Source organism: Cnephaeus nilssonii (assembly GCF_951640355.1).
Source record: "Cnephaeus nilssonii genome assembly, chromosome: 4".
Classification (NCBI taxonomy): Eukaryota; Metazoa; Chordata; class Mammalia; order Chiroptera; family Vespertilionidae; genus Cnephaeus; species Cnephaeus nilssonii.
Genome location: NC_137075.1, coordinates 59,607,167 through 59,631,830, shown reverse-complemented (window position 1 = coordinate 59,631,830; position 24,664 = coordinate 59,607,167). Strand labels below are relative to the sequence as shown.

Genomic DNA, 24,664 nt, shown 5'->3' with positions numbered 1-24,664 from the left:
TAAGGTCCAAGTGGAGAAATGGAGCCATAAAGGGAGTGAACAGCTAGCAATGAAAGGACCAGAGTCCTCAGTGATGGCTGAAACTTGGTGCAGTGTGTGTGTGTGTGTGTGTAGGGGGAGATGCTGGGGGGAGGGGGGGGCGGAGGAAGTCAGATAACCAGGCTGAAGTCCAAGGTGAAGTCCAGATCTTAAAGGTGGGAAAAAAATCCCAAGACTAAACAAGCCATGGGAGTTGATGTTGAGGACCTTGAGGAACTTCAAGGTCATTGAATTAATAGAGCCTCAACATAATCCCCCAAGTCACTGGCAAGAGACAAGGTACAAAAGAGAACCAAGCCAGTTGCTTGTGCCTGTTGGTTACTTAAAAAAAAAAAAAAAATTTTTATTGATTTCAGAGAGGAAGGGAGAGGGAGAGAGAGATAGAAACATCAATGATGAGAGAGAATCATCAATTGGCTGCCTCCTGCACGCCCCCCACTGGGGATCGAGCCCACAACCCAGGCATGTGCCCTGACCGGGAATCGAACCATAACCTCCTGGTTCACAGGTCAACGCTCAACCACTGAGCCACCCCTGACAGGGCTGCTACTTTTTTTGTAGCATCAAGTGAAGTGATTCCAAACCTGTGTGTACATCAGATTCACCGGGGTAGCTGTTTTCTCTCCCCCTTCCTTTTTTTTTTTTTTTGGGGGGGGGGTGCTGTTTTTAAAATAAGAATTCATACGTCTTGCTACCTTGATGATTCTAATGTGGAATGTTTGGGAGAGTCTAAAGAGCCACATTTTTTCCAAAATGCTCCAGGTGATCCTGAGGAGCCAGCAGGTTTGGCAAGCACTGATGAGAGGTGAGAAGGACGGTGTGAGGCACAAGCAGGCAGCATGCTCTCTAAAGACTTTGTCAGTGGTGGGTTCATGGTTTGGAGGTGGCTCTGAGAAGCCAGGGGAAGGCCAATCCATGTTTCGGTGAGATGGGAGAGGGCTGGGGTGGGAGGAGGGGTGATGGGGGGGCGGAGACAGGAGATGGGATCCGCCTCAGAAAAGTGAAAACCGGGAGTATGGCTGTAGGATGTAAGAAAGGAGACGGAAAGGTGGGTTGGAGACACACAGGTTAGTGGCCTAGAGAGAGGTGGCTGAAGTTGATGAGGGTTCCTGGTGTGTGAGGTGTGATTGGTTAAGGGTTTATAGGCTTAGTGGCTGATTTCCTGGGGAGTAAGAATGTTTCTGTCTGGATGCTCTCAGATTTCTAACATGTAAGCCATTAAAGATTATTAAACCCTCAGGTAAACAAGCTTGCAGGAGCTTATTCATTAACACGGAGAATGCTGTCTTCCCCACCCACCTTTTTATACAGATGAAACCAGACTGGAATGAATACCAAGGACAGCCTCGGAGCAGAAAGCGAGAAGGGTCAACCCCAGAGGCTGTGAGAAGGACCAGGGATTCCCTCCCTTCCCTCGCAGTGTATGAGCTGAGAATGCAGAAGGGGGCCTGCGGGTCTTGTTAGCACCAGCCAATGCTAAAAATAGAAGAGGTGTCACAGCCGGGTCTCAGGAGCAACACACACACACACACACACACACACACACACACACACTCCATGCCAGGGTCCTGAAGGCTGAGACATGTGCAAATCCTAGGGATGGTTCTCAGTAAAGAATATATTTACTTTCACAAACCCAACTCTTATTTAAGAGCAAGCTGCCTCGGCTTCAGAGAGAGCTGCACTTCTGTGGATTCAAGTCATGCTAGCATTATTTCTGGTGACTCCTATGAAATAATTTCTAAAACTGACATACACAGACAATAAGATGAAGGCGTGATCCCAGCCAGGCACTCCCGTGCACCACACACACACACACACACACACAAAACCTCCCTCATGCATATTGAAGAAATGACTCATTTAATTTGCTGCTGCCTGCCACTATTGGGTCTTGATTCTATCTATTCAAATACAAAGTTTCCTATTAGATTAACTACAGGAAAGAACTCAGGAGTATAACCCTGATTTCCTTCCTGACTTTAGAGCACCCAAGAGGTTTTCACCTGGGCATCTTGAGAAGTCACTCTCTGGACCACCTACCGCTTTCTCTCCATAATCGTCTATAAAACTATAACATTCCTGGCCACTTGAGAACCAATTAATGGACACCCGTGTACAATATACATAGTTAAGCCCTGTATATCCTGTCCCTGCAGAGCCAGTACTTTGGGGCCCTTTGACGCCTCACAGTGCAATGGCACAACAGCACCGTGGAACTGCGAGGAACCCAAGCCTCTTCTTTTAACTAAGCGGGTGGGGGGTTAGTTGACCCGTCCAAGGTCACTCGGCTCCCTGGCAATGTGTGCACCACCCTAGCTCCTCCAAACAATCCCTCGGGGCTTCTGTGGGTTTGCTTGCATGCAGCCTCTCCCCAGCCCCCGCAAAAAAAAAAATGCAACAATGTCGGTTGCGCTTTGTGCCCAACTTCATTCCTGCGCGTCAGCAAGCAGTTAACCCTCTCGCCGGCAGCGGGTCGCCTGGGCCACGCGCGTCTCTCCGTGTCCCCCAAGTATATCTCCCCGGGGGCTGCCCCAAGGTCACCGGCCGCCCCGGACCGCAGGATGCCCAGTCGGGGGGGGCCCGGGACGCGGCACTCACCCTCGCGGGGGGGCGGGCGCGCCGCGGCTCCCCTTGTCCTCGCGGGCGCGGCTGGGTGCGGTGGCCGCCGGCGCGGGCTGTGCGGGGAGCCCGGCTGCGGGCCCGCGCCGCGGGGAGCGCCGTCCAATCAGCGCGCGCCTGCCGCCTGGCCCGGCGCGCGGCCCGGCCGGGTTCGCGGCTCCCGGGGGACGCGAGCCGCCGCGCGCCGCCCGAGCGGCTTCCGGGCGCGTTGCCTGGACGCGGTTGCCGTGGCAGCCCGAGCTGGAGGCTTTCCCCGCGCGCCCGCGCCCAGCCCGGCGCCGCCCTCCGCGCGCCGCGTTCCCACACCCAAAATAGCCTCTCCTCTCGCCGCCGGTGGCCGCCGCGCTCCCCTCCCCGCGCCCGGACTGGGCGGGCGGGGATCTCGCTTGTAGGACAATAAACCCTGGCGCAGGGCTGGCGGACTTGAACCGAGAGGTGTTGAAATGGTGCCTGATGAGGATAATAGCCGTGGCGGTTGCACTGTGATTCTCTTCGGAGCTCTAATATCCTTATGTACGAAACCTCTTTCCCACAAAAAAAAAAAAAAAAAAAAAAAAAAAAGCATTATTTATTTCCACCCACCCTGGCACATGGGGGCGAGTTATTTTCTTAGGCCACTGACTGGGAAACAGCTCGGCGCCGACGCCCCGCCTGTGCAGGTGAACGTACCCTCGCGCCTGCCAGGTGTCATTTGGTGAAGCACCTTGATACCCGCCGCAGGGAGCAAGGATTGTGCCTCCCCGCAACAGACAGACCCTGCTACCACCCCTCTTTCTCACCTCCTTTCCTTCTCCCTTCCGCCTCATCCCCAACTCCCGGGGCGTCCTAACTCTTTGCACCTTCCTTTCTATCTGCATTCTAAGCAGCATACACAAGCCAATCCACTCGTAATGTTGCTTCCGCTCGGCGAGCGGGATTTAATTTAAGCAGAGTTGGGGACCCCCACCTTTGCCTGCCTCGCCGCCTCCCGTTCGTACCTCTTCCGTGTTGCTGGTATTCACGCAGGAGAGGTTTTCCTGTCTGCCTTCCGCACCAGCCTGAGCCCCGCCACCCCGGGGAAGGAGCGTGACGTGGTAGAAAGACCCTGGGTTGTGAAGCTAAACTGAGCTGTTTTTGGAGTCCTCGTTCCAGCAGTTATTTCTGTGTGGTCTTGGGTATTCTGTGGCTGTTTCGACACCTATAAAACCGGATAATACTCCCCCCTACAAAAGGTTCATGCATCCCTAACATTCTTTCAGCCGGCAACATTTATTGGATGCCTGCCAAATGCTAGAAACTGCCTCACTCTGAGCTAAGACACAGTGGTGGAGAAGGAAAAGACACCTGCTCTCTGCTCTCATAGAGGCTACAGCCTGAGACACGGCAATCAAATAATCACAGACACGTGTGCCACTGCCATTGTGCTGAGGAGAGTTCATGACCTTGAGACTTGTGATGCATCCCTTTAGCACAGTGATGATTCTTTCCTTTTCCCCCTTAGCTTCCCACTGCCTGTCACGTGGTATGCACTCAGTAAATATACATGTATTGAATTGAATCCTATGGCATAGTGATAACAGTATCCCCAGTAACTTTTTGCCAATGGCAATATATTTGAAACACATGCAACTTGTCACTATGTCTGGAAGAGTGTGCAGGTGTTACTGGAAAGTGCCCATTCAAACACAGCCCACCACCCAGTCCGGAGAAACGCTCATATGTTTCTTGCCTGGCCCCAATCAGGATGCCTTCCAGTGTGAAGGGAGTGCAACTCAGATGGGCACCTGCGAGACCCCTCTGCCTCACGTCCTCTCTCTGCTTACTATTCCACTCTCTCCCCAGGTCCCAGCTCCACCCTGCCACGCCTCCTGGAGTCAGAACCTCAGGGCACCCATTCCTGGATTCCTAGGAGGGTAATAGTGGATCCTTCTAGTTCTCAGAGTAACATCAGTTAAACAGGAAACTCCTTCCTGCTACTCCGCTGGCCTTCAGAGCATAACTTGGTTGCATTACTTGCCACAAGACTCCATCACTCTCAAGGGTAGAGAAGGAGAGGGGCTGGGAGGTGAGGGGGCCTTGTCACCTATATACACCCTTCTATGTACTGGTAGGTTGACTAATTTATTTCTCAAAAACCATACCAATTAACATAAGTAAAATCTAACATTAAAAAGAATTCATTAACAAGAAGACAAAATTGTAGCTCTTTCAAACGGAATTCCTCAGGAGGAATCCTGCAGTTTCACCGTCGGTAGCCTTAAACCAGACCCGTGACTCCCCACTTCTGACTTTTCTCTTTTCCTTTCCAGGTGATTGTTTTGGATCCGAGGGGATGAAACTTAGTGCACAATGATTCAAACCTACCCTGGTTTCTCCAACTCTTACCCGATTTCTGTAGAATAAATGTCAAAGAACTGTTTCTCCAGAATCGTTTGATAATGACTCATTACAGGAAATAGATTTTTCTGTGTTACTTTAAATGTAAAAGCTATGATTCCTCACAAATTATTTTATACTGGCAAAGGTTACCAAAAATAGTTCATCAAAGAGAGCAATTTTATAAACGTGTTAGCTGTCATACAATTCACTAACCAGTCATTACATACAAATACCCTGTGCAGTATAGGGTGCTGGATACTGTGGAGATTTTTTTAAGGTCTTTATTGATTGCATAACTGAGCTCCGGTCTTCCCTGTGTCTCAGCACCACTGCTAGTCATGGGGACATGATGTACAGGGCATCTGTGAGGCCAGCAAGCAGGCTCATTAGATAAAGGCCAAGGGCTTGCATAGGTCAGAAGTGGTTTTTGTAAAAGGGCTGGGAAGCAGGCCAGGAAGGTGGTGAGCCCTGCAGGCCAGAAACGAGTGAGCACTTTACCTTAGAGTCAGCAATTCTCAACCAAGGCTTACACCTCCGTGGGGTGTCAAGATCCATTGTGAGGCCTGTCACCTGGTGTCACACAGTGTCCCTCTCTAGTGATACGGTGCCAGAGGATTGACCTACTAAGAATGGTCAGATATAAGGTCCAAAAAGAGGAAGAGGGATCCAACAAAGGGAACATTGAGGAAGAACCAGAGGCGTAAGAATAAGCACAATGTCAGGGACGCTCCAGAGGGAAAGGTTCAAGGTGACAGGTCCTAACAACAGTCAGGAAAAGTATTCTCCAGCTGTCAGACTGCTGTGGGTTTAAAAAAAAAAGATTGGCAACTGGATAAATGCAAGAGCAAGTGTAGGTCACGCTGTAGAGAAGTTTGTCAGTGTAGGGAAGGTGAAAAATAAGACCCATAGAGAGGTTTCTAATGCCAGTGGACATTTTCAAGATAGGGGCAAATGGTCTCTACGTCTACAGGTACTGTTGCAGTCATGAAGAAATGGAGAGCATTACCCGGCTGGTGTGGCTAAGCGCTTGAGCATTGACCCAGGAACCAAGAGGTTACTGGTTCGATTCCCAGTCAGGGCACATGCCCGGGTTGTGGGCTCAATTCCCAGTAGGGGACATGCAGGAGGCAGCCGATGTTTCTATCTCTCCCACTTCCTCTCTCTCTAAAAATCAATGAAAACATATTTTTAAAAAAGAAATGGAGAGCACAACATATCATTTTGCATTAACTCATTCTAAATCCTGCCATTAATTTCATCATCACGATATCCATTTCCTTAAAAAAAAATTCATCAAATAAGAGAAATCTTACATTGAGCAAAGGTGGGGTTCAGACCTGGGACATTATTCTCTTCATAACCAACTAAAACCTTGGGTTAACAATCAGTTAATACAATACATGGTATTCTTTATGGCTTTTCTTTGTTGATAGTAGTAACATCTTAGAATTAAGGAAAGCCCACTTTTTCCTTTTTTTTTATGTAGAAAGAATGGATTTTTCATATGTTTTGAGTAAACTGTATTTGACTTATTTGTTTTTACTAATAATTTCCCTTCATGTGCTAGCTAATTCTCTCAAATACTATGTTTTGCTTATGAACTTGTTGGTGTCTTATCTATCTCACAAAGATGTTTAAAAGAAACTATAATTAAGGCACAACCAGGAGGGAAAGCATAAAACATTAAAAGATTCTTCCCTGCCCAGTCAGTGTGGCTCAGTGGTTGAGCGTTGACCTATGAACCAGGAGGTCGCAGTTGAATTCCAGGTCAGGGCACATGCCCAGGTTGTGGGCTCCATCCCCAGTGTGGGGCATGCAGGAGGCAGCCGATCAATGATTCTCTCTCATCATTGATGTTTCTATCTCTTTCTCTGTTTCTCTCCCTTCCTCTCTGAAATCAATAAAAATATTTTTAAATAAAAAGATTCTTCCTAGTAGTGTTGATTTGGGAAGTGTTACTTGTGTCTTAACTTACATAATTGCTGGTGAACACAAGAAGGCAGTCAGCCTGGGTTGTGTTGAAATAGCATACAAGAACATAACACTACTCTCCAGAGGGTGAAATCTGGAATAAAGCAAGATTTTTCCAAAGAGTTTATGGGCAGAAATTCTAGACTAACCTTATAATAAAATGGATTCATCCAAAACCCAGTTTAGTGCAGGGGGAGCATTATGGAAAATTCCATTGCACATTGATTTGGGAAAACATTTCTTTCCAACAAATTTCAGAAAAATAAGATCTATAAAGGGTGGGGCAAATGTAGTTAACAGTTGTGAGTATGTGAAACACAGAGTTTATTCTTGTATTACTTATTAATTATTGTATTACTTTTCATATGAACTCTATATACATATATGTCTTTAAGCTATTCTGAAATTTCATGCCACAATGGCCCAGTTCAAGACAGTTCCGCAAACATTTGTGTTTATTTACCTTGTTATGACACCAGTTTAGACAATGAAGCCGCACATCAACGGATGCTCTTGTTTCGGCTTCTCGGCCAAGTCGTACATTATTGAACAGTGACCCTCACAGGTAAGAATATTAAAAGACATCTTTTACTTCTGTCCAACAACAAGATAAATGACAATACCCATTGCACAATAATACATGCAACATACATGCTACAGTGTACAATGCCATGCCAAGCCACACTGAAGCTGGGAGAAGGAAAAATCAGAACTATCAGTCCTGTTCTTTGTTTATCATTGATTTTGAAAATACTGCATTAAAATATTACCTTCATGACTGAGCTTTTGGGGAACCCCCTTAAATTTTGCACTTGAGACAAGTGCCTCACTCACCTCACCTTGACTTGTTGTCATAATAGCCAATGTTTATGTGTCAGGCCCTGTGCTAAATGCTTTACCTGCAGTATTTTATTCCTTTATTGCAACAATGTCTGAGTAAAACTGAGGCTTGTTCAAGATCCCAAAGCTGTTCAGTGCTAGAGCTTGAATTTGAATCTGGGCACCTCTGATGCCACAGCCTGTGCGTTAACCAGCGACCACAAGAGGCTGAGTTCATTCACAAACTTCAATATGTAGAATGTGTGGCATAGTGAGACCTAAATAAATGTTGTTTCCTTCCCCTTCCCCTTCCCTTCCCCAAGGATAGCATATATCAAAGAATAAGAATAGAAACATATTTAAAAATTATTTTGAGACAGCAAGCTAATTTTAACATGCTATCTGATTTCTAAACCTTTATCTCAGGTCTACACAAACAAAAGAGTGAGGATTTATTGTAATCTTCCAAATGAATCTGATAAAAGAATCTTTATTTTGCAATATACAGAGCTAAAACTGTTTTGGGATTGGAGCATCTCCTTAAATAATGAAACTAAAGCAAGTTCTTTATTAGTGCATGCTTGCCAGCCAAAGGTATATAGAGTGATATATATATGTAAGTCCTAATTAATAGTTAATACATATCCTGCACTTAAAATAAATTAATATTATGCAGTTGCTCTTACATGATAGCAAGAATTTCTCTTGTTTCCCCTCCAGCATTTGGATACATTCACCATTTTCATGCACATATAACAGACTTCCCAAGGCAATGTGAATGAGTTGTAGGATTTTCTCTCAGGACCTGGAGCCCCACATTGTCATTTCGTAGGTTATAATTACTACATACTCAGGAAATAGCTTTCTCTCCCCTGTACAAATAATAAATTTAACACATTTTTTCCCTTAGAAGGATCCATGCTGTAAAGTTGCTGGAAACCATTGGTATGTGCTTGGGCAAGTCACCTAACCTCTCTTTGACTCAGTTTTATCTGTAAAAATGAGGCTAATGTAGCATCTACCTCATTGGGTTCTAATAAAGATCAAAAGCACCAGTTCATGTAAAAAGCTTAGAATACTATTTTAGTTACTATTTTAATGTCATTTATTATCTAATATCATATAAATTTTATTACTTTTTCCTGAAACCCAAAATTAATATTCGCTCAACTATCTTACTAGTACTTATGGAACAAAATTACATAATTAATCTGGTTGACTCATTCCTCACACTATTACTGATGTTGCTTATCTTGGAACAATTCTAAGTATCCTTCTGGTGTCAGCCACACCCCATAACCATCTTTCCTTTGCATGTAGTTATCAATGTCCTAGTCAATGTATGTATCCAGCTCCTAATATCCTGGATCATTTTTGGCTGCACCTAACACAAATGACAAGGTCTCTCTTCTCCAAGAACAATGAGTGAGATTGTCACAGGTTGGCCGCTGCCTTATTTATCTGAATCCTTCCTGCCCCACCTATATGATTCAACCAAATAAGTATCCACCAGGACCTTAAAAGGGGAAAGGCTTATGTATTTGGTGCTCTGGGAGAGGTAGAAATGACATCACTGGCCCATCCTTCTTCCTCCCACTGCCAGTTGAAGTCATTCTTCTCACAATGAACATCTCCTATTTTGAGACAGCAAGCTTATTTTGGCAGCCAGCAATGCCAGGAATCAATGACCACCACCATCTCCACCGTCACCAGACAATGATTTGGCCCTTGCTGTTAGTTGTTTAGTTCATTGTCATGAACCATAAAATAAGATTTCAAAGCCTCGCCAGCGTAAGGAAGACTTCTACCTCCCTAGCCCCACTACCCCTGACCTGGGTTCTCCCTAAGATTCTTTCCTCCACCCGTCTACCCTGATCTCAGCATCAAGAGTGGATGTGGCCTTAACTGGTTTGGCTCAGTAGATAGAGCATCGGCCTGTGGACTCAAGGGTCCCAGGTTCAATTCCGGTCAAGGGCATTTACCTTGGTTGTGGGCACATCTCCGGTAGGGAGTGTGCAGAAGGCAGCTGAATCGATGTTTCTCTCTCATTGATGTTTCTAACTCTCTATCCCTCTCCTTTCCTCTCTGTAAAAAGTCAATAAAATATATTTTAAAAAAAGAGTGGATGTGGCCCTACTCCTGATGAGTATCTCCGCCTGTCTTTTACATCAGAAGTTAGGGAGTACTTTCCCCCAAATCTAGACAGAACAGTGAGCAAACAATTAATATTCATTCAACTATTTTATTTTATACATGGAGATACACTTTAAAAGTCAGAACATCTTTTTTGGAGAGGTGTCAGTGACAAATACAAAAGTATTGCTAATTCATTTTAAGTTTAAAACCTTAACATAATCAATTAGACATTTATTTTTCCAAGGAAGAGCCCTAGCTGATTTTGCTCTGTAGATAGAGCATCTGCCTGTGGACTGAAGGATCCCAGGTTTGATTCTGGTCAAAGGCACGTGCCTGGGCTGCAGCTCAATCCCCAGTAGGGGGCATGCAGGAGGCAGCCAATCAATGATTCTCTCTCATCATTGATGTTTCTATCTCCCTCTCCCTCTCCCTCTCCTTCTCCCTTCCTCTCTGAAATCAATAAAATAATAATAGTAATATTTTTCCAAAGAAGAGTCTACCTTTTTTCTAAGGGGAGAAAATAATAGTGGTATTAGTAGAAAAATTTTCACAAAATCTATCAGCTTTTATGAAGTTTAAAGAGAGAAAATTATAAATAAAGCTTTTTAAAAATCTTCAACATAGGCATTTCTTCCGAGCAATATTGAAGGGCAGGACAACTAATAAAATGGCCCATAATAAGTCCCCTAAAGTTGCAGAAATTATACCCCAAAAAATGAGTAGAACTCATTTTAACTGAGGAAACATGCGTATCTAGATTGAACAGAACCACCAAGTACCTGGCATAGTAAATGAAAAAAGACCCTTACCAAGGCAAGTCATTTTAAAATTTCAGAACACTAAAGATAAAGAGAAGATCCTAAAATCTCCCCCCAAAAAAATGTACACACACTTTGAATTATTATAAAGTCAGTGTTTGTTAACTAACATACAGCTCATTTTAAAAATTAAGTGAGTTATCAGCTGTTCAAGTGTCTATACACTTTTGGGATACCCTATATATCACATACAAAGAGGTAGGAGTCAGAATGATGTGAGATTTCTCAATAGTAACACTGGAAGAAAGATCAGTACATTCAAAATTCTGAGAGAAACTTATTTCGATCCCAGAACTCCACACCCAGTTAAACTACCCATTAAGTCTGAGGGCAAAATAAGGACATATTCATATGTGCTAATTCAAAAAAATGTTCCCTATATGTACCCTTTTGAGGAATTTACTGCAAAATGTAAACCATCCTATCTAATAAAGAGGGAATATGCTAATTGACCCTCACACTGTCACAAAGATGGTGGCACCCACAGACAATAAGGAGGGAATGTGCTAATTGACTGCCCCACCCTCAAAGATGGCGGCGCCCAGTCCCCTCAGTCCTGCTGGGGCTGCAGGTGCACGGCGCCCAAGTCCTCCAGTCCCCTTCAGCCCCCCAGCAGCCCATGGCCGGCCCGAGGTGCAGGCAAGCCTCAGATAGCAGCTGCCCAGCCACCCAGGGCTAACCCAAGGCACAGGCAAGCCTCAGATGGTGGCTTCTCAGCCACCCATGGCTGCCTGAGGCTCAGGTAACCAGGGCCGGCCGAGGCTTGCGCTGCCGGCAGTGGCAGCAGCAGAGGTGTGATGGGGCGTCGCCTTCCCCTGATCGCTGGTTGCCTCCTGCCCCTGAGGGCTCCCGGACTGTGAGGGGGGCAGGCCGGGTGACATCCCCTCCAGTGCATGAATTTTCATGCACCGGGCCTCTAGTAGGATAATATAAACCAAAAAGAAATAAACACGGGCCCAGAAAGTGAAAGATCCACTCCAAGGTAATAGCAAAAGGCATTCTTAGGAATCTAATCTAAGGAACGCCAGGACTAATGTCCACGGGCCTCATGGAGAGCAACCAGAGGAGACGGACACAAGAGGAGCACCACAGGGAGGCTATCCCAAGACCATGAGAAAGAGAGAGAGAGAAACAGATTTCCCATGTGTCTGACCACAGTGAGGGAAATTATAGTTCATTCAGAAAGTTTGTAGATGAATTAGGGGAAAGCACAAAAAGAACGGAGCAATGGCCAAAAGAAGCAATTATTCATGCCAAGAGTAAAAAAAAAAACAACAAAAAACCAGTTGTACAATCATACTTGGCTCAGCTGTGAACAACAGACATTATGTAAACATTATTAGTTTAATCAAAAAGTGTTATGTCACTATATTGAGAAGATTGGGGGAGAAGAGGTGTATGTGGCAGAAGGTAGACCGAAGCATCTAGAAAGCTGAATGAATCCTCATGCTCCTAGGTGAAGACAACAGATAAAATCTAACAGCGAAAGGCCAAGGAACATCAGTACCAGCACACTGGACTTTACAAACTAAGTACATGTCTTTCTTAGATGCAAAAAGTTAAAAGAAAAACCTAGAGTTATGAGGGGGAAAATCATAGAGTAGTTTTTAAGTACATGTACCTATTATTTTGAAAATCCTCAGGTTATTTATTTAAGAGTCGTATTATTGCTTTTCCTCCTAGAACATACATATTTCTGTATTTCTATTTCGGGCACATTCAAAATGTGTGCTTAGCAAACCACAATTCCTCCATTTGAGAATGGCATTATGAAACCTTTTTTTAGAGAATTTAAGACTCTCATTTAAAAACCAATTTTGTTCAAGAGAATGTAAAAGGATTGACTACAAAATAAATTGTTCCAAATATATTTTAATAAATTTCTGACCAAAAATAAAAAATAAATCAGTATATAGCCCTGGCTTAGTAGTGCAGTTGGTTAGAGCATCTTCCTGATAAACCAAGGTTGCAGGTTCGATCCCCAGTCAGGGCGCAAGACTCAACCAATGAATGCATTAACAACAAATCTCTCTCTCTCTCAATATGTTTTTTAAAATCAGTAAATGGCTTTTTCTGTCAGTTTTAGCTCATTAAAAATAGAAAGTGTGCCCTAATCAGTTTGGCTCAGTGGATAGAGCATCAGCCTGTGGACTGAAGGACTCTAGGTTCAATTCTAGTCAAGGGCACATGCCTGGTTGTGGACTCTATCCCCAGTAGGGGGGGAAGGGGGCATGCAGAAGGCAGCCGATCAATGATTCTCTCTCTCTCATCATTAATGCTTCTATCTCTCTCCCCCTCTCTAAAATCAATTATATGTATATATATATATTTAAATAGAAAGTGTGCCCTAGCTAGTTTGGCTCAGTGGATAGAGCGTGGGCCCACAGACTGAAGGGTCCCAGTTTGATTCCGGTCAAGGGCATGTACCTCGGTTGCAGGCTCAATCCCAGGCCCCAGGTCGGGGTGAGTGCAGAAGGCAAACATCTCACATCGATGTTTCTCTCTGTCTCTCCCATTCTCTTTCGCTCTCTCTAAAAAAAAAAAATCAACAGAAAAATATCTTCGGGTGAAGATTGACAACAACAACAACAAAAAGTGTATTACTACAAAAATATTTTCCAGATATATAGCAATTAATTTAAAGTGTGATGTGTGTATGCAACTGTAATAACATTTTAGAGCAAGAAAAGGGGGAAATTTTCATGTTAGTTAGTTTTTTTATAAACATTATTGAATCAGGAAAAACTACCTGGTTTCCCCTCCACCTGTGTTTTTCTTTCCTGTGAGTCTTTCCTTTTTTACTCACGGGGAACACTCACTTCTGACACTTCCTGTCACCAAATGTGTGGAGGTTTTTCCCCAAATAAGCAATTGCCCCGTGACAGCAGCTGGGTGCTATACATTTTAACTCAATTCTGACACTACCTACCTGGAGATAGTGTCAGATCCCACAGGTTAAGGACTCAGCCCCACGAGACTGGTCCCACCTCACTTCAGATTCCAATCACAAGTCCAGGTTGTCCCTGTGCTTCTGGCCAATCCACCATATAAATCAGAGGTTCCATGACCCCCTCCTGGGGTTCGAGTAACTTCCTACAGCAGCTCAAGGAACTCAAGAAAACAGTTTACTTATGTTTATTGGTTTATTATAAAAAGGGTATGTTAAGAGACACAGATAAGCACCCAGGTGGAAGACCTGGCCTGTGGGAAGGTGCACGGAGCTCCATGTCCTCTTCACGGGCACCGCCCTCCAGCACCTCCACTTGTTCACCAACCTGAAGCTCTCTGAACCCCGTCCTTTTGGGTTTTTTCTGGAGGCTTCATCACATAAGCATGAGCGACCACTAACTCCATTTTCAAACCTCCCCCTTCTCAAGAGAATGGGGGTTGGGGTTGAAAATCCCAAGCTTCCAATCATGGTTTGGTCTTCCCTGAGACCGACCAGCATGCAAGACCCCACCCAGAGTCACCTCGTTAGAACAAAAGACACCTTTATCGCCCAGGAAATTACAAGGGTTTCAGGAGCCCTGTGTTAGGAACAGGGATCAAAACCCAAATACATTAAAGCAAAAGCTGCCCCTAACAGTTCTACCGCTTCAGAAATCACAAGGGTTTTAGGAGCTCTGTGTCAGGAACCCAGGGCAGAGACCAATATATATTTTCTATTATTTCACAACTAGAGGCCCAGTGCATGATTGAATCATGCACATGTAGGGTCCCCTACACGCTTTCGCTTTTGATCGCGGGGGAGCTGGGTGCCTGTCTGCTGGTGCACCAGGCACCCAGCTCCCCCGCTTTTGATGGTCCGCGGCGGGACGTGAGCTCGCTGCCCCAGAGGTCCCTCCTGTTCCGCAGCACAGCCATGGCGCAGACGCTGAGCTCGCACCACTGGCAACGCGAGCTCAGCATCCTGCCGGCCCAATCGGCTACCCGGCCACCCCGAGTCCCGCCCCCTGCGCCTCCCTCTGGCCCAATCGTGGGCGTAGTGGAGTGATGGTAATTTACATATTACCATTTTATTAGGTAGGATTATGAATAATAAAAAGCCAGGTGATTCATTTACATAAAATATATATTACATGAATTATCATGTAAAAAAAGAACTCCAGGACTTATAGTAAAAAGACTTGGGTTCAAATTTTGGATTCATCCCTTACTAACTGGATGGTTTGGGGCAAGTTATTTTTTGAGCCTCAATTCCCTCATCTCCTGAGCACTTAGACTGTGTCAGGCGCTGTTCTAGGCGTGAGGGGTACAGTTGTTAGTGTGGTCTATGCACTCACGGAGCTTATATCTTAAGAGATAATAAACAAGAAAACAAAGCATTTTTAGATAGTGATGAGGATCATGGAGAAAACAAAAGAAGCCATATGATAGTGACCGGTATGGAGCTTGGTGACTAGTTCAGAAAGGATAGTTAGCATAGACTTCTCCAGGAAGGTGATATTTGACACATGAATGATCTAAAGTCAGCTATGTAAAAATCTAAGAGAGCCCAGCCAGCGTGGCTCAGTGGTTGAGTGTCGATCTATGAACCAGGAGGTCACAGTTCGATTCCCAGTCAGGGCACATGCCTGGGTTTCAGGCTCAATCCTCAGTGTGGGGTATGCAGGAGGCTGACTCATTAGTCTCTCTTATCATAGCTGTTTCTATCTCTCTCTCCCTCTCCCTTCCTCTCTGAAATCAATAAAAATATATAATTTTTTAAAATCTAGAAGAAATGAATCACAGGCAGAAGGAACAGCCAGGAAAGAAGGGGCTTGGCATATGTGGAACTAGAAAGAAAGCTGGTGTGGTAGAGCTTAGAAGGAAAGGGAGAGTAGGGAACTAGGTGAACTTCGAGGGCAGTGTATGCAGGAGCTTGAAAGCTGCAGAAAAGCATTTCAGTTTTAATTGAGATAAGAACCTAAGGACAGTTTTAAGCAGGGGGATCACCTGATCTGATTTGCTCTGGTGGCAGTTTTCAGAATGAATGACAGGAGGACATACGAACAAGCAAACAAACCAGATGTAAGGCTATTGTAGTAGTGAGGGATGATGATGGCTTGGATTACCATGGTTACAGGGGAGATGGGAATACATAGAGATCAACTGATTTCTGATATAATGTAAAGGTAGAGTTAGTTAAGCCAATTTGTCATGAATTAGTTAGGAATGGAGGAAAGAGAAATCAAGGTGGTTGTTATTGTTGTTTTAATCTGAGCAGCTGGGTAAACTATGATGTCATTTATGAGATGGAGAACTCTGTGGAAAGAGCAAGTTTAGGGGCTCAAATCAAGAACTCAGTCTTGGACGTGTTAAGTATGAAATGCCCATTAAACCTTAAGAAGAAATATCAAGGTGGCAGCTAAAACTATGCGTGTAAAGTTTTGGGGGAGTCTGAGCAGATGTCATGTCACAGTGTGCGCTATAGAAGGAGCACTGGGAACCATGGGACTGGATGAGGTCACCGGGGGAAGACATGCGGATGGGGAATGGCCTGGGTCCCAGAACTAAGCCCTGGGCGGAGGAGGGGGAACCAGGTGCCTAGAATCAGAACCAAGAACCAGGGAAGGAGAGTGAGAAGGAGGCGACTGTGTAGTTGAAAGAGAACCAGGCGAGGATGATGACAGAAGGCAAAAGAAGAGTTTCAAGAAGTGCTGACCCAATGGCCAACTGAGTCAAAGGCTGATGAAAGTTTCACAAGTGAAGGCCTAAAACGTAAGTGATGGGTTTAATAACATGGAGGTCATTTGTGACCTTTACGAGGGCTGTATCAGGGGAGCGGTGGGGACACAATCTCTATTGGAGTAGATTGGGGGAAAGAAGGGAGATGAATGAAGAAGCAGTGAGCATAGTGTAGTGAAGGGGAGCAGAAAAATAGGAAGGTAGCCAGAAAAGCGGGATGTGGAATCAAGAGAGGTTTTTTGTGGGCTTTTTAAAAAATATATTTTATTGATTTTTTTTACAGAGAGAAAGGGAGAGGGATAGAGAGTCAGAAACATCAATGAGAGAGAAACATCGATCAACCTCCTGCACACTCTCTACTGGGGATGTGCCTGCAACCAAGGTACATGCCCTTGACTGGAATCGAACCTGGGACCCTTCAGTCCCTTCAGTCCACAGGTCGATGCTCTATCCACTGGGCCAAACCGGTTAGGGCAAGAGAGGTTTTGATATTTGTTTTTAAAATGGACATTAGAGCAGGTTTCTTTTTTGCCGGCAGTGATCCACTAAAGGAAGAGAAATCGGTTATGCAAGAGAAAGGAGGTAATAGTTATAAATCATGATTTTAAAAGTTCTGGGAAGATTTCTGGTGTTTTGTTAGCTTCTCATTCCTTGTTTCCATGTTTCCAATCTTGAGTGTACATGTAGCCAATATTTTGTGTGCTGAGAGTTTAACAAAATTCACGCTTGTCACAGATAACAAGGACGTGTCCACACGAAGCAATATTTTGCTGTGATTAAGAGATCAGGTCCTGGATTAAGCCTCAGCTCTGCCACTCCATATCGGTGTGGCCTTGGGCAAGTTAATTGAATTCTCAGCGCTTCAGTGTTCTTTTCTGTCAAAAGTTAATAATAGTACTTATTTCATTAGATTGTTCTGAGGCTTAAATAGGACAATATATTTAAAGTGTCTGGCATATAGTAGAATAATATTCCATGAATAGTAACTGGTATTATCATTATTTTCATTGCTACCTAGGCCAGTGGTGGGCAAACTGCGGCTCACGAGCCACATGAGGTTCTTTGGCCCCTTGAATGTGGCTCTTCCACAAAATACCACGTGCAGGTGCACGCATACAGTGCAATTGAAACTTCGTGGCCCATGCGCAGAAGTCGGTTTTCGGCTCTCAAAAGAAATTTCAATCGTTGTACTGTTGATATTTGGCTCTGTTGACTAATGAGTTTGCTGACCACTGACCTAGGCAAATACAAAACAAAGATAAAAAGTATTCATATAGTTCAGAGATTTACAGTTATTAGAGTCAATAAATTGCCCAGTGAATCCAATAAGTGACAGAAGTTTCTTCTGCATCACCCAAGTAATCTTTGCTTTCATTCAGCTTTCAAAAGGTATGTGGTGGGTTTTATTTTTTGGAACTGGGTAGAGGTGGTGGTTATACAACAGTGTGACTTTACTAGATGCCACTGAACTGTACACTTTTAAACAGTTGATTTTGTTTTATGTAAGTCTTACACAAATTTTTAAAGAGCATTAACACCTACTATGTGCCTCTGCCTTATTTTGTTTATGAATATATGGCCACAATGAACTTTCTTTTCCTTTCCTTGTCAAGAACATCAAATTAAAGCAGAGATGACAGAGAGATGATAGATGATAGATAGATAGATAGATAGATAGATAGATAGATAGATAGATAGAGTTTAATGGTTTAGATCAGTCCCCAAAGAAAGAGCTTAAAGACCTCACTACTTTTTCCAAGGCAAGACAAAAGGCTCCAAATATTGGCCAGAAATAAATATGAAATATAATCAAGCAGAAAAGTCCATGCAGGGCACATTTACAAGCAAGGAATTAGATGGATGCTTTAGACAAAAGAGCAGAAATTCAAGAGAGGGTTCTGTGGAAAGCAGACTTGGGAGAAGACTTAAGCAGCACCAGGGAGAGCTCCCAGGCACTCGTCATTTCTTAATACATATACCCCAAGAAGAAGCTACCTCCCTTCCAGCTCTGAGGTCCTGGGGGTCCTCCTCTTGGAACCTAAAGCTCCCATTCTAAATGATTGCCAAGGTCTACAATGGCAGCTTGTATCGCATGATCTATCAGTGTCCACATGATAAAATGAATGACAAGTTCTTGGACAGGAAGGTGGTCCCACACTAAAGCATTCTGGGGGGTCAAAGAAGCTCTGCCTCACAATGACACGGTTTGTAAGGACTGCTGGGGCTAAAGGCAGTGAGGTGCACCAGACCAGATGCCATACAGATCGCGTGGAGTATATGTTCATTGGTTATTGCAGCATTTCCAGTGGTTTACCTATGGCCCCACAGCTAGTTAGTCACAGAGATAATATTAATGGCAGAAGGGACGAGTGTTAACACATTGATCCCCTGGTCTCTATCAGGCATGAAAAAGAAGGAAGAGGAGGAGTAGGGGAAGAGGGAGGAGAAGGAATAGCTGCTACTCATTTTTTTTTCTCCAAAAACTCAGGTCTTCCCCAGCTTGCCTTCCCTTTAAAGCAGGGACATCTAGAATTTAAAGACTTCTCTGACCTCCAGTGATGGAGATCACATTTGCTTCCACATAAGAATCTTTGGCCAAACTTTCAGGGACCTGTCTTCCCACTGAGCCCCAATTCTCGAACATTGCTACCCAAAATGCGGTGTGTGGACCAGGCGTACAAGCACCACTTCTCTGTTAACATGCAGATCTATGAAACAGAATTCCGAGTTGATTCCTATGCACCTCAAAGATTGAGGAGCATTCCCCTGGAGAACAGGATCCCCCAGAACTAGACAATCCTCAAGGGCCTTGTCATCTTCACTGTATGAGGAACCGTGGTCTAGGACCATGGTCAGCAAACTGCGGCTCGCGAGCCACATGTGGCTCTTTGGCCCCTTGAGTGTGGCTCTTCCACAAAATACCACGGCCTGGGCGAGTCTATTTTGAAGAAGTGGAGTTAGAAGAAATTTAAGTTTAAAAAATTTGGCTCTCAAAAGAAATTTCAATTGTTGCACTGTTGATATTTGGCTCTGTTGACTAATGAGTTTGCCGACCACTGGTCTAGGAGATAGGAATCCTGGTCACGAAAATCACTGGAAAAAATCTGGAATTTTATGTTATAAAAGAACCCCAATAATGCCTTGCCATTTGGAATTTACAAGGAGTATCTATTTGATTATATAATAAACCATATAAAAACAGGGAGAAAAGTGATAAAAGGGAAAATTCTCTGTAGGTTGATATTCAGTATGCAGCAATATGCAACTGATATTCAGAACGAAACATGTTTATTTTTCCATTAAACTCAGCTGTCCTAATTTAAGAGAGCCTCCAAAAATATCAGTTGATATTTAGCTTCCCTCAGTTAAGAGTTATTTATTTTTTTAGACAATTCTCATCACTTCAGGAGGGAGAACAGAGTGTCATAAAGCCACAGAAGGATGTGCCCATCTGCACAGGGTCGCAGTGGCAAGACTGGAGACACTGTGACTGAAGGCATGTCCTGGTCACAGTCACAGGGGCACGGTGCGCATTGCCAGAGTCAGCGCTACAAGCTGCATAGAAGTGATGTGTTCCTGTCCATGTTTGGTTTTTTGCATTTCAATTTCCCAAGAACATTTTATTCTGCTTCTTAGATGACAGTCCCTAAGGAGCGAGTCTCCATTTTTATCCCGCCATGGATTTTCTAGGTCATCGTTTCAGGTAAACCTTCTGGGAATCAATCCTGTTTACACCAGGCACTTGCTCTGAGTACAGTTCTGGGCTGGGGACTGTGAAGGGGGGAAGGGGCTGGGTAGTAAGACCCAAAATCTATTTAAGCTGTACAAGCCTTAACCTTGAGAGGTTTCTTGTCTTGCTAGGCAGAGTTAAATTACATTTATATATTTTTTATATATTGCGTGCGCGCGCGCGCACACACACACACACACACACACACTTCATTGGAAAGAAATGAAAGACACAATAATAAGGTGCTAAATTATATGGTTCACACTTCAAGTGCTACAGAAGGTCTCAGAAGAATGAGTTCTTTTCCTCTGAAAAGAGAAGAGGAACGTTTACAATGGGCCCTGATAAGAATGTGTGATTTTAGTGCTTAGAAGACGGATGAGAGAGGAAAAGAAGAACAAAGGTGAGAGTTATTTAGTGTCCTTTAAACTCACTTTTCACTTCCCTAAATGGGAAGAAGGATAATACTCTTTGTTTTGGTTGACTCGTAAGTTCTCATGAGAATTAAATGAGATGGTGTTTGTAAATGCTTTATTATCTAAATAGTTAATCAAATGGGTGAAATGGTTTCAGTAACCAAACTACCAATAATGGTTTAAAGCCAGAACATCAGTTTATGATTATACAAATGAAAAAATAACAGCCAAGAGATTTGTATCAGTTTTCTGCATAAGGTCTTTGCCGGCAGTCAGTCTATTCAGAAACCAAATTACAGATCAAAAGGATAATATTGGCCACCATGTATTGCCACCATGGCCTTTGATTCCTCCCAGCAGTCCTGTGAGGAGGGCACATCACCACACTCTGCACCAGCCAAGCTTCACAGCCAGTTACTAATGATCATCTTCACCGCATGCCCCTCTGGCTTCAAAGCCCAAGCTCTAATCCCTGTGTCACCAGGTTTGAAAAGGAACCAAAGCAAGAAAAATCATTCACTAAGGATTTTTTCTACCATGCCAAGTATTAGCATGGACATTTGGAAGGAAAAATAGCCAAATAAGTGAACTGAGTGAGCACTGCACCACCCTGAAGAAGCACTTCTGCAACTTCAGTTGAGCTATTGATCAGAGCAAATTCTAACATTTCTACGCTTTCTGTATTTACTCTTGGAGAGGATAGATTCAAGAGACACCATAGAACCAACGTACTTATTCCTGTGAGTTAGAGAATGCTGTTTTCTGAAAGGTGAAAGGTGGGGTTACAGCTGAATTTGACTGGTGGCAATAATCAGTTTGAATAAATTACATCCAGGGCATCTCTTTTCTACATATGGTAGATTTCCCATTGCCACTGCTTTTGGCCTCACCTCTGCACTAGTCTATTAGACAACCTTAGAACTACATCTCCGCTCATTTTGGATCCCATACACCATGAAACTTCTGCTATGACGTTCATTTGGTTCCCAAAAGAGGAAAAGAAGTGTCTGCTTGCTTAATGCATTCCTGGTAAAACAGAATGAGTCTCTCCCCCCCCCCCCGGCCTCCCCACATTGCTATATAGATCATAGAGTAAATTTAACACTTAGTGTCTGACGTTAAGGAGGAGGCATCATTAAGAACATCAAGTAAATACGAAAGGGGAGATGACGGGTTGGGATGGCGTTTGAGGGAGGGACCGCCTGGGATGCTGGAGAGCACAGCCTGGTTACTCAGTGCCCGTCCATCTGGACCTTCCCTGAGCTGAACTCCTTTCTATTCAGTCTCTCGTTTTGATTTTCCTTTAAGTTATGTCCCAGGATTCTTTCAGGATAATGACAGGCACTCCTGTAACTGATTCATCACATCTGTCCCCAGCCCACCACCCCCACCAACCTCTTCAGTGATCCCGGGCACATCACCTAGGGAAGACACACCTGCGAGAGCCTAGAATGGTCCTTTACAAACTCGAGCTACTTACCCGCAGAAAGAGTTCTTCGAAACTATGCACTCCCATGTACACTTTAAGGTGGACATCTACAATTCCTCCTCCCCTCTCCCGCCCCCCCCCCCCTTCCCGGAAGTTCAAATAATTGTAAAAGATGTATTTTCTGGCACAATGATTTTTTTAAAATTGAATTGTTCCAACACATTTTGGAATAACTCCAATATCCAAGTACCACAGCTTTTTGAAATCTACCTAAAAGGGTCCTTTTAAGACTCAAGGACTTCATAGGTGCACAGTGCCCTGCACATGGTAACTGCTACATATTTGCTGTGTGGGCGGGTACGGAGACAGAACGGAAAGTGATGGCAAGATGTTAGCAGTCAGTCTTTTTTTAAAAAAATATATATTTTTACTGATTTCAGAGAGGAAGGGAGAGGGAGAGAGACATAGAAACATCAAGAGAGAATCATTGATTGGCTGCCTCCTGCACGCCCCACACTGGGGAAGGAGCCCGCAACCTGGGCATGTGCCCTGACTGGGAATCCAATCATGACCTCCTAGTTCATAGATCAATGCTCAACCACTGAGCCACGCCAGCCGGGCCTCCCTCTTCCCCTTTTCAGGCACCCCATCTCAATATCAGCTGATTAGCAACCTTGGTTGCATCTGCCACCTTAATTCCCTTTTGCCATGGAAGGGAACATTCCCAAGGACAGGGGTCAGGATGCGGCATCTTCAGGAGAGCCATCATTCTACCGGCCAGAGCCTCACGGCAGCTTGACCTGCACCTTCTCTCAGGATGCTAGGAACACCGGGGAAGGAAGCTGCGGCTTCCAAGCTAAGAGGCTGCCAGGCCCTTTCCTGCAGATGGAGACAGCCATCTACCAACGGCTTAACTAAGAACTCTCGCATGCAAATAAGACAGGAGGTAATGGCTCGAACTCTGCAAATTTTGGCTTAAGTGGGGAGACGTTTATATGTCCCCAGGTTTATGTCCCTTAAAATATGAAAATGAGGTATTCATCCCTATGTTCACAGGTGTAACATAGTTTGTTTACATGCCGTCCTGACTACGTGTGGGGGTCCTGCCCAGAGGCCAGTCAGTTCCCCTGGCTTGAGCAGCCAATGAAGTGCACACCCCACCACCTGCCTCATCAGCTCTCACATCCGGGCCCCTGGAGACGCACTGTACCCACCGCAGGGCAGTACCAGACAGCCGGGACAGCCCCTGTGTCCCAGGGGCCTCTGAAATGATTCAAATTAGTCAACTCTAAGCCTCTCACCCTGCTCCCCTGCTCCTTCCCGCAGACACCACAATAAGGTGCTTGCCCACAGTTCCCCTTTCTGCCTCCTGGCTGACTTGGGGCTTCCCCTCGGGGCCCCGGCGGCTGCTGTGTCTCCCCAGGGAGCTGTGAGTGTGAACAACACCCTGTGACACACTTTCCAGTTGCTCTCTCTTGACCTGAATCTGGCCTCGCCCTGCCTCCCCTAAGGTAACATGGTTATAAGTGTGTTTAATGAATTTTTCTCACTTTTAAATTTTTGATTGATTTTCTTCTCCGCAAAATGCTCAAGGAAGACCTTTCTCAACGCTTCGAGACCAATTTGAATGCCAACAGCAGGAAGTCCAGGAGGCCCCTCTGCCTTCCCACCTGATGCCCAGAGCCGCCCTGGGCCCCCCAGAGCAGACGGGAGCACAGAAGTGCAGGGAGGGGACCAACTCTACCACTGCTTCTTTGAGGCCTTTGATAGGTCAGGAAACCAGCCCCCAGGGTAGAAACATGAATTCTGAAGGTAAGAAACAGTCTCACAAATAACTGGAAACTGTTTCTCAAATGACTGGAAACTGTTTCTCAGTGCACCAGAAAGTTCTGAAATCTCCTTTACCAACACAACACTTCCCCATCTGCCCCAAACTCCAGCCTTACCTCTCATCTTATGGATCCCAGTCCCCTTTCCACTCAGGAGCCCTGCCCTCTCCAGCATAACCCACACCCGGGAGGAGCGGCCAAGCTGGCTCCCGGGGCAGATCTGGACCAGCCCCTGCGCTGGGAGCCCTCTCCTCGCCTTGCCCAGCCGCCCCCTCACCCTCGGTCCCAGTCTCCCTTTTCTCATCACTGGGATTGTCTCTCTTCTCCCCTTCCACCTCGTGCCCACTCAAGCAAGGGCTGCAGGCGATTCCACGCAGAGGTGTGGACCTGGGAGAGAGACAGGCAGCGCATCTTGCTCCTCGGGCGCAGGGAGGTGAATCCATTCCTCGGAGGGTGAGAGGGGGAAGCCGGTTCCAATGCCCTGTCTCTCCTCTGCTCTGCGGAAGTGGTGCCCTTATGCTGAGTTTGAGAACTGCTGGAGAAATTCCCATTAATGCTCTGAGTACCGTCACGCCCCTGGTCAGACTCTGGCTGAACGGCTGGTAAGCTTTTCTTAGGAGGGACTCCGGCGGTCTCTCCTGGGAGACGCACGCTTAGCCCTTTGCTTCCGCTGCAGATCCAGGTTCTTCCAGTCCTTTGGGTCCAGCTCTGGGCTCCCCGCAGCGTCACGGAAGGAGTCCCTCCCCCCAGAATGTCCTCTGCCCCAGGACTGTTCCCAGAGCAAATCCTAGCCTGTGCTCTGTCCATGCCCCTTGACCCGTGGGGCCGAG

General features: G+C 45.2%; 1 protein-coding gene across 3 annotated transcripts in view; it reads right to left on the bottom strand.

The window, feature by feature from the left end:
• The window catches only part of FAM81A (family with sequence similarity 81 member A), an 87,606-nt gene extending 63,632 nt beyond the window's left edge, over positions 1-23,974 (bottom strand). The window contains exon 1 of one of the 3 annotated variants that reach the window (XM_079767973.1): positions 23,952-23,974. The gene's annotated coding sequence lies outside the window, so the exon portion shown is untranslated. Of the gene's footprint in view, positions 1-2,640; positions 2,841-23,951 lie in introns of those variants that run through there. The other 2 variants (XM_079767971.1, XM_079767972.1) reach the window with 2 other exon arrangements.
• Between the last annotated feature and the right edge of the window lie 690 nt (positions 23,975-24,664).